The 11,210-nt window shown below is 40.6% G+C and overlaps 1 pseudogene; it reads right to left on the reverse strand.

Moving 5' to 3' along the window:
* Positions 1-6,988: 6,988 nt before the first annotated feature.
* On the reverse strand, positions 6,989-8,026 carry LOC147889024 (SKP1-like protein 21 pseudogene; annotated as a pseudogene).
* Between the last annotated feature and the right edge of the window lie 3,184 nt (positions 8,027-11,210).

Consider the following 11,210-nt stretch of genomic DNA (forward strand, 5'->3'; position numbering starts at 1 on the left):
CTCAGGTGTTGGTGAGCAGAAGTTTGACTGTGGAGATGAAATTTGGCCCCAAACCCATGTCTTTCATGGATTGCATTAGAAAATCCCAATCCAGTCTATCATACGCTTTATCAGAATCTATTTTGATGAAGCAAATATCTTGACTCAACTCCCTAGCATGTTCACAACCTTCCTAGATATTCACAGTAGCCTCCAAGAGATGTCTCCCTTCTATTCTTGCAAAATCCATCTGTCCATCTTGTGTTGAATTTTTAGTGCTAAAGCCTTGGCAAAGATTTTGTAACTGTAGCTAAGCATTGTCAGAGGTCTCCAGTTTTTAATTAGATCCTTTCGCCCTTCTTTGGGAATAAGCTTAATTATTTCACTATTCAGGTGATCAGGAAGACAAGAGGTGGAGATACTTTCCTGCCACACCTCCAAGAGTATGGGGCCTATCAAATCCCAAAAGACTTTGTAAAACTCAATAGGTAGGTTGTCTTCTCCAGGGGTTTTGCCAGCTTCCTTGAGCTCACCAAGAGTAAGAGGAGCTTCCAAGCTTTGGTGATTAAAACCTGTGACTACCCTCTGTCTTGCTGACTAGCATCTGTGTCTTGCAAGCATCACGCTATCATTTGGATGCATAGTTCTCGATAATAAGTTCTTAAAGTGCTGACAGATGAAATCTCTATTCTCAGTGTCAGATTGTGCCCAGCCATTTGTGGTGACTTCAAGGAGCAAGATTTCTTCCAGAGTTCTCTTCTTGCGAATAATCTTGAAGGTTTCTTTGGTAGGTTTGTCAAGCTGACCTAACCACTATCTTTTGATATATAGTCAGGCTGATGAATACCTTATGCTTTCTAATCTAGCTAGCTCGCTCTTAGTAAGGTGATTCCAAGGGGTACATCTAGCTTTACTTCATTGTCTTATTGAGGCTTTGCTCTGAGGGGGTATTCCCTGCGTGCATGTCCAACTTCGCAATCTCTACATACAGGTTGAAATATCCCTCTATGTGGGCATTCCACTATTCGGTGGTTTTCCCCACCTGAAACACTTTATGGGTGCCCGATATGTGGTAGGTCTCACTTGGTTTTCATACACTACACCTTCCATGTAGTACATGTGGTACTTTGGGTTCATATTCATATTGCGGCTCTAGTTCTACAAGTTGGAGTTGTTGGACTGGGACAACTTTGGAGCAGGATTGGGAGCCCAAGGGTATTCCGGATTATTGGGATTTCTCAAGAGTTGAGGAACTTGTGTCCTCACATGGATGGGGTTGAGCCTCAGCATATTGGGTGCAAGTGATGGTTGCCTATACATCTGGATGGGGGCCTGCTAGTAATATTGCTTGTGCAACCCTCATATCGTAAAAGCATGTGTTTAGATCATGGCCTGAAACATTGCAAATTGCACACCATATCCTTGCTAATTGGGCCACTTCTCATGGGCTGAGCTTGCTTCTCATGGGCACTCATTTGCTGTGTGGTTGGCCATACAATGTGGGCAAGCTCACTGCAGAAATCTGCCCATTGTTTGCACACCTCTTCTTTCGGCAATGCTTTTACTTCCGGATGCGCTTTTTGTGTGGTGTTTATAGTATGAAGCATGATGGAAGTATTTACAAGCAAACTAAAGTTTGAATGCACTACTTTTTCCTATCTTGCGTCTTCACTTGGTTGAACTTGCTCGGCTACTGCTGCACTATTGAGTTCACCATGGCCTGCATTATTTTGGAGAAAACCCATCCTATGCAATGTCACACTTGTTTGGCTTATGGTTGATGACCTTTGCATACACAGTCAAGTTTGAGCTACTACAACACCGTTTGAGATGCTTGACCAAACGATGCACTACTTTTGGGCCTACTTGACCACAACTTGAGGTGAGCTGATAACAAGTTGAAGAGCTTGGTTATCGTTCGTTACCTTAGTTGTTGAGTTGCAATATGTCAACTTAGAGGCTTTAACTATTGCAACCTTTGAGAGGAATGATAGGATCTCAACCCCTATGCTCAATTCACATGTAATACAAATTTCTCTGCGGTATGTCCTTCACTAGACTCTTGAGGAGATAGAACACAACGAACAAACTCCCATATCAAAACTCCACCTTGAGAGATGAAACCAGAATCGCCTTTGTCATGCTGTAGATAGTTGGACATCTTGCTTCATCTTGTTAGGCTGTGTCAACAATGGGTGGGAATGTTGAGCATTTTTTTCTTATCGCACCATTCAATGCCAAGAAGTCGAATAAATTTGACTAACATATGAAACATTTGCAGCCTAAGCAATCTGTGCTTTAATGAATGTTGAATTGTTGATTTTCAACAAGTCATAGAGCTACTGGTCTGCATCAAGTTTGTTGTAAGTAAATGGAATTTTCTTCCTACTCTTTCTATCTTCCCTCTTTTCCTTTACACACTTTGTTGAGCTTTTACAAAACCCCACACTTACACAAGATCTCAAAGTGTAACTACTTCAAGCTTCTTGTAGAAAATTATTTGAACCAAAAAATCGCTCTCATATCTATGAAGCAAGACCTTTAAAACTTGTGTAAAGATTGTGAAAGTTGAAGACTGTCTGAAGTGTCGATAATTGTTGGTTGACTGCAAATTAGGTCCTCTCTCATTACAACCTCCTTATAATCTAAAACTTGGAGTAGTTTCTTCAAGCCTCCTTGCTACAAACTGGTTTTCTTTTCTTCACTATTATGCAAAATGCAGAATGTCCTTACTTGCCTCCTTGCGAATTGGTCCCGACAATGGAACCAAAACGCATAGCCTAGAAATCACCATCGGGTGTTTGCATGATGATGGAAGTCATGTAGGAGGCCAAGATTGAAACTAAAAACTAGAAACCCAAAACTAGCAAGTTGATAAGGAATTTATCCTACAATGGAAAAGAACCTAAGGTCTATCCTAACCTAAGAGAAACAACAAATAACAAATAATGGAAATAACTCTCTCGCTCTCACCCTCCTCTCACTCTCATCCATACACCATGCTCTATGCGTGAGGTTATGGGCCTCTAGATGCCTCATGGCACACAAGCTTTTGTGCAAGTGCTACTAACTTGAGGCAACTTGATTGTGAGATCTTACACTCGAGGATGGTTAGATACCATGACTACACTCAAACAAACCTAGACAAGACGAATGGTATGCCGCTTCTAGCGCCTATGCAAGAAGGCACCTCAACTAAGCAGTGCAAGCATAAGAACTCTCAACAATCCTCTCACACTTATAAGAGTCTCACAGATAAGACTTCAAGAACTAGATTTGCGACAGGCAGTCTTTCCATTGTGGAGCAAGTAACTACTAACTCGAAATTGGGGTTGAATCCTTCTATTTTATCAATTGTTTAAGGAAAAAAGAGAATGAGTAAAATAGTGGACATGAGATGCGACACAGGGTCTGTTAGGACTCGACCCTCCCTGCAAATGTCAAGGGTGGTGATTTGTTATTGATTTTATGATGTCCATATTTTGGAAGTTTAAGTCCAACAAATACATGAATAAGGTGATACAATAACTGACCCTCATTGTGCAGTTTTTACAATATTGTCACATGGACTACAACCATATGAATAAAGGTGTAGTCATCCTTCAATCTTGCATCCAGCTTAGATTTTCTTAGTCCCTTGCATCGATAACATGCATTAAACGAGAGGAATGTTGTAAGAATTCAGATTAAAGACAAGAAATTTTGAATGGACCAATAATTAAAAATATTTATATTATAATATATAATATATAATTATTATAACCACACATAGTGTGGGCGGGGAGGCGGCGTGCTTCCTTCCCCAAAGAGTTATAATTTGAGGGAACAGGTCCTTCCGTGTGTGCCGAGATAACATCGAGAATATTAGTGTCGAGGATAAGTCTCACGAATGGATAAGAAACTGGCATATTACCTGAATGTAGATAGTCATAATCGTAGTTGAACACTGAGAGACGATATCCAAAAAACTTGCCAACGTGACCCTGAGAGGATATGCGTGTGTCCTTGAATAGGATGATTCTAACATTCTCAAATCGTTCAATAGACTCTGGACATCACAAAAAGACAACTATAATTAGAGGAAGTCCAAAGAAGAGCACATAACATTCTCACTCTCCACTTAGCCAACGTTTCATGCCTCTCCAACCTCGAAAAAATGGGAGTTTGATCAGTGTAGTAAGTCGAGCTTTTAGGCTTGAGAGTAGAGCATAAGGTCATCATGAGGCTCTCCAAAGCTTCACATGGCAATAAGCCAAACTTGCAAATCCAGTAGACCATCTCTTCAACTCTAATAGGTTTGAAAAAGTTTATATAGTCTTTTTATTGCGAAAAGCACATATATGCTTTTAGTGCTTTAGTCAAAAGCTTAGCTTTTACATCAAATGAAATCAAGGGTATAAGATGAAACCAGATCAAGGGCTTAGATACATGCCACGTGGCTCAAGGGGGTGTGAGAAAACCCAAACATCTCCCTAGGCTGCCTGCCATAAAGAAAGGAGATAAAGAGGACCCAACTATGTACATACTCATGCAAGCAGACATAAGTGGACTCCAAACTAGGGCTAATGGAATGAGAACTCATCCCACCATGCTTTCAATATATAGATCAAGAGGGGGTAACCCTGTGCCATGTGGCATACAATGAGAGGCTCCACGGATTGCAACCAATAGGATGTGAAGGTACATCTAATCCTCCTACCCTATGGTCCAACCCATGTGCTATGTGCATAAATAATGTAATACAATGTAGTTGTTATTTTTATGTCATTGATTGAAGACATTATCGACATTGAAATCTTCTTGTAGTTGTTGCATCATTGATTGAAGACGTTATCAATATCGAAACCTTCATGTACTTCTCCTTCATCCCCTCATTGTTTTGCCATGTTTCTTGTCGATGGAGAGAAGTTGCATTCTTGGAGAGCATTGAGGGTACAAGAGAGTTCTTGGAAGTAGGAAGGCTCTAGCCTTCTTCTTGACCTTAGGTGCATAATCGACCTTCATAGGCTTGAAAATGACAAAAGAAGTTTGATTGAGGGTACAAGAGAGTTCCTGGAAGTAAGCAGGCTCTAGCCTTCTTCCTGACCTTAGGTGCATAAACAACACTTATTTTTTGCCTTCAAGTCCGTGGTTGATTTCGACCTTCATAGGCTTGAAAATCACAAAAGAAGTTTGATTGATGGGTCAAAATCAATGTCTACATGGAGACATCTAGTGGAGCCCAAAATGAAATCAAATCAAGCCTAAAAATCTCGTTTATTATAGAGCTTTGCACGTGTGAAATATAGGTTCAAGTGGGGTGCGATTTGGCCTTTCAATGACCAAAGATAAGGGCCCTAAAAGTAGGGGAACATATGTGCACTTTTCTTCAATAAAGGCTCCCTTGTCTTCTTTAAATTTTTGATTAGATGATGGGCTATCTAGTCCTTTAATTCTATATACTTTGCCCAAGTTGTCTTGCACCATGTACACTGATGGTTCAAAATTGGATAGGCTCTACCGAGATTGTTCAAAGAGCACCAGCATTAGAATCCCAAGGGAATTTTACGCAAGCAAAGAATTGTGTAGATTGTAAGATTACCATTTTCTTTCCAATACAAGTTCCGGAAGAATAATTGAATCTGCATTCATTGCAAGGAATATATATGCTCCTCTTATTGGGCTTCACAAGCAACGACGGTGTTTGACATAATGACTTAAATATGTGCTCTGCCTTTTGCCTACCCTTTAGTAAAGATCTTAATGATGATTCATTTTAAAAGCTAAAACTAATTTGTGGGACTTTATTTAGTTCATCCACCTTGGAAAACTAAAATAGGGGCTTCCTTTAAATGTTTCTAGTGTTTAGAGGGCAGGCCTCATGAATGCTATTCATCTTTTTTCCCTTGTTTCCAACTAGGGTGAGGATATGGTGTCGTTTTTCTTTAAACATGTGAAAACTAGCATTAGGAAAGAAGGGAACTCATTGTGGGGCCTTTTAAGAAACTCACTATTTACCTATTTTTTTTGCACTCAAAATATGAGAAATGCCATAAAATACGGATACTTACTGCAAAAATGTCTCAGGCTTCACATTAAATGCATATATAAGATCCTTGATTTTTTGTGCAATATTTGATGATTCTGACGTCGCCAGCGCATCCGGAGTGGGCTAAAACCCCCAAATCGACCTTGGAGACACCAAAAACCGACGCCCGGAGGCCTAGAAAAGAGCAAAAATGCTCGAAAAGGGGGATTTGCACAAAAACACAATTTGGTCGGTTGGATAAGTTTTGGCCCGCTTTGGACGCGCTGGCGATGTCAGAATCATCAAATATTGCACATAAAATTGCGTATGTCAGACATAATAAAAGAAAAAGATTTCGAATATGGGTTTTTGGTATTTTTCAAACGTTATGTTGGCCCTCTTTTGATTGGTCGAGCCTATTTTTCTAAACCCTAAAAGGCCCCAAAATGAGCTCTCCCTTTTTCCCTAATACTTTACCTAGCTTCTTAATGTGCTAATTTTTAGCATTGCTTTGCAAGACAACACTCTAGTATCACTTTTCAAAAACGTATCCCTCGTGCCACGAGTGGCTCCTCCCCCATACCCTTCTATTTTGGTTTTTAGCCTTGTGTCGTGCCACGCGTGGCTCCTCCCCCATACCCTTCTATTTTGGTTTTTAGCCCTGTGCAGCTCTCTCTCACATATTTTTTTGTGAAATCTCTCACTCTCACAATTCTCTCTCTCTCTCTCTCTCACAAACATATAATTCTTTTTTAGTGAAATAAACCGCATTATAGCATTGCAACTTTGTAATGGTTCTACTCACGAGCTTTCATCATAGTAATCATCCGAGCTTCCATCATAGTAATCATCCATTCATCGGTCGAGTATAACGGAACGTAAGGAAGTGCTCACGAGTACTTCTAGTGGCTTCTTCCTCCACGGGAAGAATCAATAAATTGAAAGCTTAGAACCACCTAAAGAATTAACGAAGCTACACGGAGTGGCAGAGAACGTAATTGCCTATGAAGCTACTCGGAGAGACACAGAACGTAATTGTCTTTGTTCCCGAGTGCTAGCAGCTTGATATTCTTGCATTTGTATTCGTTCTGTCCAATGTGTATTCAGCCTTCTGGCAAAGTCTTCAACTTCTCTGTCATGCTCCTCCTTCATCAATGCGTCTAGGCCGTCATCTACGTCGAACTCCGTTTCAAAAGCAAATCCTTCATCATCAAAGATAGAATCTAGCTCCATCTTTGCAGATAACACATCCATGTATCAGGTTGGACTTCTCTTGCATCAATACTTCCGCAAGTATTCTCAGAAATCTGACCTTTCACGATTTCTTTCTTCCTTCTGTTACGTTTCTTTTTGCACTTAGCTTTGCAATCTCCTGCAACACCATTAATAAAACACAGCAAGTCTTCTACGGAGCCTTCATCCCTCAAACCTTCGTCTCGGTCCCTATTCTTTAGTTTTTCCTTATCTTGCAATTCCTTCCGCTGTCTTGCATAAAGACGATTGCGCAAACGAATACGTGGATCATCCGTTGTATTCTTCAGAGGTTCCAGTTTCTCTTCCTCCGTGAGATCATCCGTTAGATGAAATGTTTCACGAATTTGCTCAGTAGTTTTCCCCTCCATCATTCGAGCTAAGGCTCTGCTTGTCAAATCAACCAGGGGCTTCATTTCAAGGCTATGGACTTCAGAAGCTAATTCACACAACTTTTTTGTATCGAGCCTTGCAGTGAATCTGTCATCATATAGTTTTAGTTCCTCGTTGGACCTCCCAGGAACTTGATGGAACCTGCAGTAGTCCAAAATCAGCCTCAAAACGTTTGTGCTGACTTGTGGAGGAAGAACGATTGCCAATTTTCTAGAAGTTCCTTTTCCCTTCTGCAACGCCTCCCGGCATATTACAGGGCATAACATCGCCACCTCTTGTTCTACCTCTTCTTGAAAACCTTCGGCGGTTTCCAACCAAACGAAGGTTTTGGCACTGGGTAGCATGCCTTTTACCACCATATGACTTTCCTTCCATCTCGTGTTTAGCGACCGCCATTAGCTAATTGTTGTCCACAAATCCGCTTCAATTTCCACGACGGAAAGCTGATTGCTATCGGAGGCCAAGATATTTTCATAATGCGTCGTCCTAACTCTTTCTTCAAATCACTGTGTTTCCAAGTACCCAACCCGCAAGTGCCGTTCACCCTTCTCTGTCGATCAATTCGCAATTGCACCAACACAATCTCTCGGAACATCCTAAAAGGAGCCGAGACGGCGATTCTCCTGAATGCAAACTCTTTCGGTTTCTCGATCCCAGAGATCGTGAGGGAGCTGTCGAAGGATAAATCGCCCACATACCTTAATGACGTGCCAAATCATTTTGAATAAAAAAGCTGAGCTACTTACTGAAAGCACGTTCCGGCTTTTCACTTCTAAGACGCTAAATTGGCATTTGAATTTTAGAAATTCTTTGATCTTTTATTGCACTTCGCATCCAATTCATCTTCTTTTTCGGAAAGGCCTTATGAATGATTGAAAATCATTCACCTTGTTTTTCCCACCCCAAGTAAAGCAATTAGATTTGTAGTATAGAAGAGAAAAGAAACAAAAAACACAAGCTCAATGGAGAGCTTAGCTCAAGATTTTATCTATAACAGTAAGCTCAAGAGACCTATTCTTGAAGAAGAAGAGCAACTGTCGCAGTACAACATCTTGGTAAAAAGTACTAGAGAGACTCTTATGGTGAAAAACTTTGTTGTTGCATTGGATCTGGATTTGATGCAAAATCTCAGCATGCATACTTACATCTTACTTGTCACCAATAAGCACCACCTTAAGCGAACCCATGTTTGCAACTGGCCAAGCCATGGCTGAGAACAACTTGGCAAAGAAGACGGACTCAAAGGAAGCCCCAAAACAAACGATAATGGCTTTCAATATCACAGAAAGGACATATAGGCGAGAAATGCTTCCACTTGACTATGTGATCCCTAGTTAGGAGTTTTGACATGCTTATTCTCCATAGTAGAAAATTGAGTCTTGAAGAAGTTGAATCCATCCAGACTCTTGTATACTCATAGCTGAAACCATATCCAAGTGGAAGGGAGCTCATTTCTTCCAAGCTAGGCGAACTTGGAGGGAAATATCTGGTGAAGGAGGTGGGAGAGAACCTCTTAGTGTTAGGCAGGACAAGTCCTTCCCTGTAGGATTGATCCAGCCCCTTAAGTCAATTGGCCACAGAGGAAGAGTGCTAGTTGGCCAATCTTGGTGCATCCTTGCCAACGTGGAGTTGTTATTCCCACAGCGTGAGGTGATGAGTTACTTTTTCCATGGGGTGAGTTGAAATCTTGGTACAATGCTATCAATGGAGTGGAATTTATGCATTCTAGATATCACTCCACTTACACATACCTCTAGCATTTAATCGCCTTGCCAAACATGAATTAATTTTTTTTGGAGTAACTTGATTTATGAAAGCGCACTTACAAATCCAAATATCATGGCCACAGAGTGATCTCCCTCCAAGCGCCTTGCTCCCCACCATTCAGCATTGCCTATCCTTTCTTCCATATTATAATCAGCTTGCTTAATAGTTTCAAGTGCTTACTTTTGACCGGAAAGTTTGAGAGTATATCTCCTGCCACATTGCCATCCCTGCCTAATTCCTAGGACACCTTGTATCTCGATCCATGCCCTAGTTGTTACCGCCCAGGGATGATTCATATGAATCTTTAGTAATTTGCAATGAAGTCACTATCCTTTGTCTTGCAGCGATTCTATGCCTAGCCCACCATTGGATTTCGGCACCAAGGGAAGGAGTGCCATTGAGAGCATCTTTATTGAGTCCATCAATTTCATGTAGTCTTGCTTTGAAGAAAGGAAGAATGCTAAATGTATAAACTAACATAGGAGCTAGAATATGCTTGATGATGGTGACTCAGCCGAATAGCATTAGATGTTTTTCACGCCACTTATGGAACTTTGACCAAATTTTTTGCAGGCACCAATCTAACCTATGTTTCATGGTGATACCCAAGCCAATTGGGCACACCAAATACAGATCCTGCACTGATAAATGTGAAATCGAATTATGAAAGCCATTCAGGTGGCTGCCCCAACTGTAAATATAGGGCATTAGATCAGTCTCAAGGGCGGAACCACCTTGCCATCTCAAATTATTCCACCACTTGTCTTCTTAGCCAATGCTATTAGAGCCCTACCCCCCCTCAGTGTGTTTTAGTGCTAACACCCACAATTATTTTTAGCTCTCCTTAAGGTCGAAGGTCTCTTGAAGGGCTTACTGATCCATCCAATCCATGTAGTAGTTATCTTGATTCTTCCCACCTCATTATGCCTTACTATTCAGACTCCTAGCCTAGGATAGATTCACCATCTCTTCTTAGAAACAAAAGGTGCGACCTGATTCTTCTTAAAAACGAGTACGAAAAAAGGGTGCTCTATCATTTTTGCCTTTTTCTTTGCCTTAGTGGAGTGAAAATCAACTTCAAAAAAATGAACACATAGTTTCAAGGTAATGAAGTGATTTTTCTTTGAAAGTTCTCTTTAATACATTTTTGTCTCATAGTTCGTCTATATGTTTGTTGCAAAAGGTATAGAGGAGGAGGAGATAGAGGTGGATGATATAAGAGCCATAATATTATTTTGACATTTGTTTCTTATGTGGCTCAATTGAAAGCATTCATAATGCTAACCATTGACAGATACAATCATAGTGGCGTTAGTAAGTTACCAATGAGAGATACAATCCCATTGGCATTAGTAAACAAGGTTTTGGTCATGTTACAGAAGTTGCAACCAAAACCTAATTTGGACGTCACCTTTAGATTGAAATCCTAGCTTATGTGGTCATAAGCTTTCTCGATATCTAGATTCAACAAGATGAACTGTGATTTTGCATAACTACATACTCAATGGCAAGCATAGGTTCATAACGGCATCATGTATATTATGGCAAAAAAGAAAGCCATATTGTCGCAGATGTAGAGATCTAGTATATATCTGATCCGTATGGCTGGCATGGCTTTAGCAAGAACCTTGTATGCATCATGTAACATTTTGAGAGGCCTCCAATCCCCCAGCACCAATCGATTAGAGGCTTCAAAATCTGTTTGATAAGACCTTAATTTATAGAATAAGGCAATCGACCTATCTCGACACAATGATTGAGGAGTTGTGTTACATTGTGCCCATACATAGGTTAGTAGCACTGGAATAAATCT

Source organism: Dipteris shenzhenensis, chromosome 21 (genome assembly GCF_047967505.1).
Source record: "Dipteris shenzhenensis isolate YYH24624 ecotype China chromosome 21, Dip_SZ_1.0, whole genome shotgun sequence".
Classification (NCBI taxonomy): domain Eukaryota; kingdom Viridiplantae; phylum Streptophyta; class Polypodiopsida; order Gleicheniales; family Dipteridaceae; genus Dipteris; species Dipteris shenzhenensis.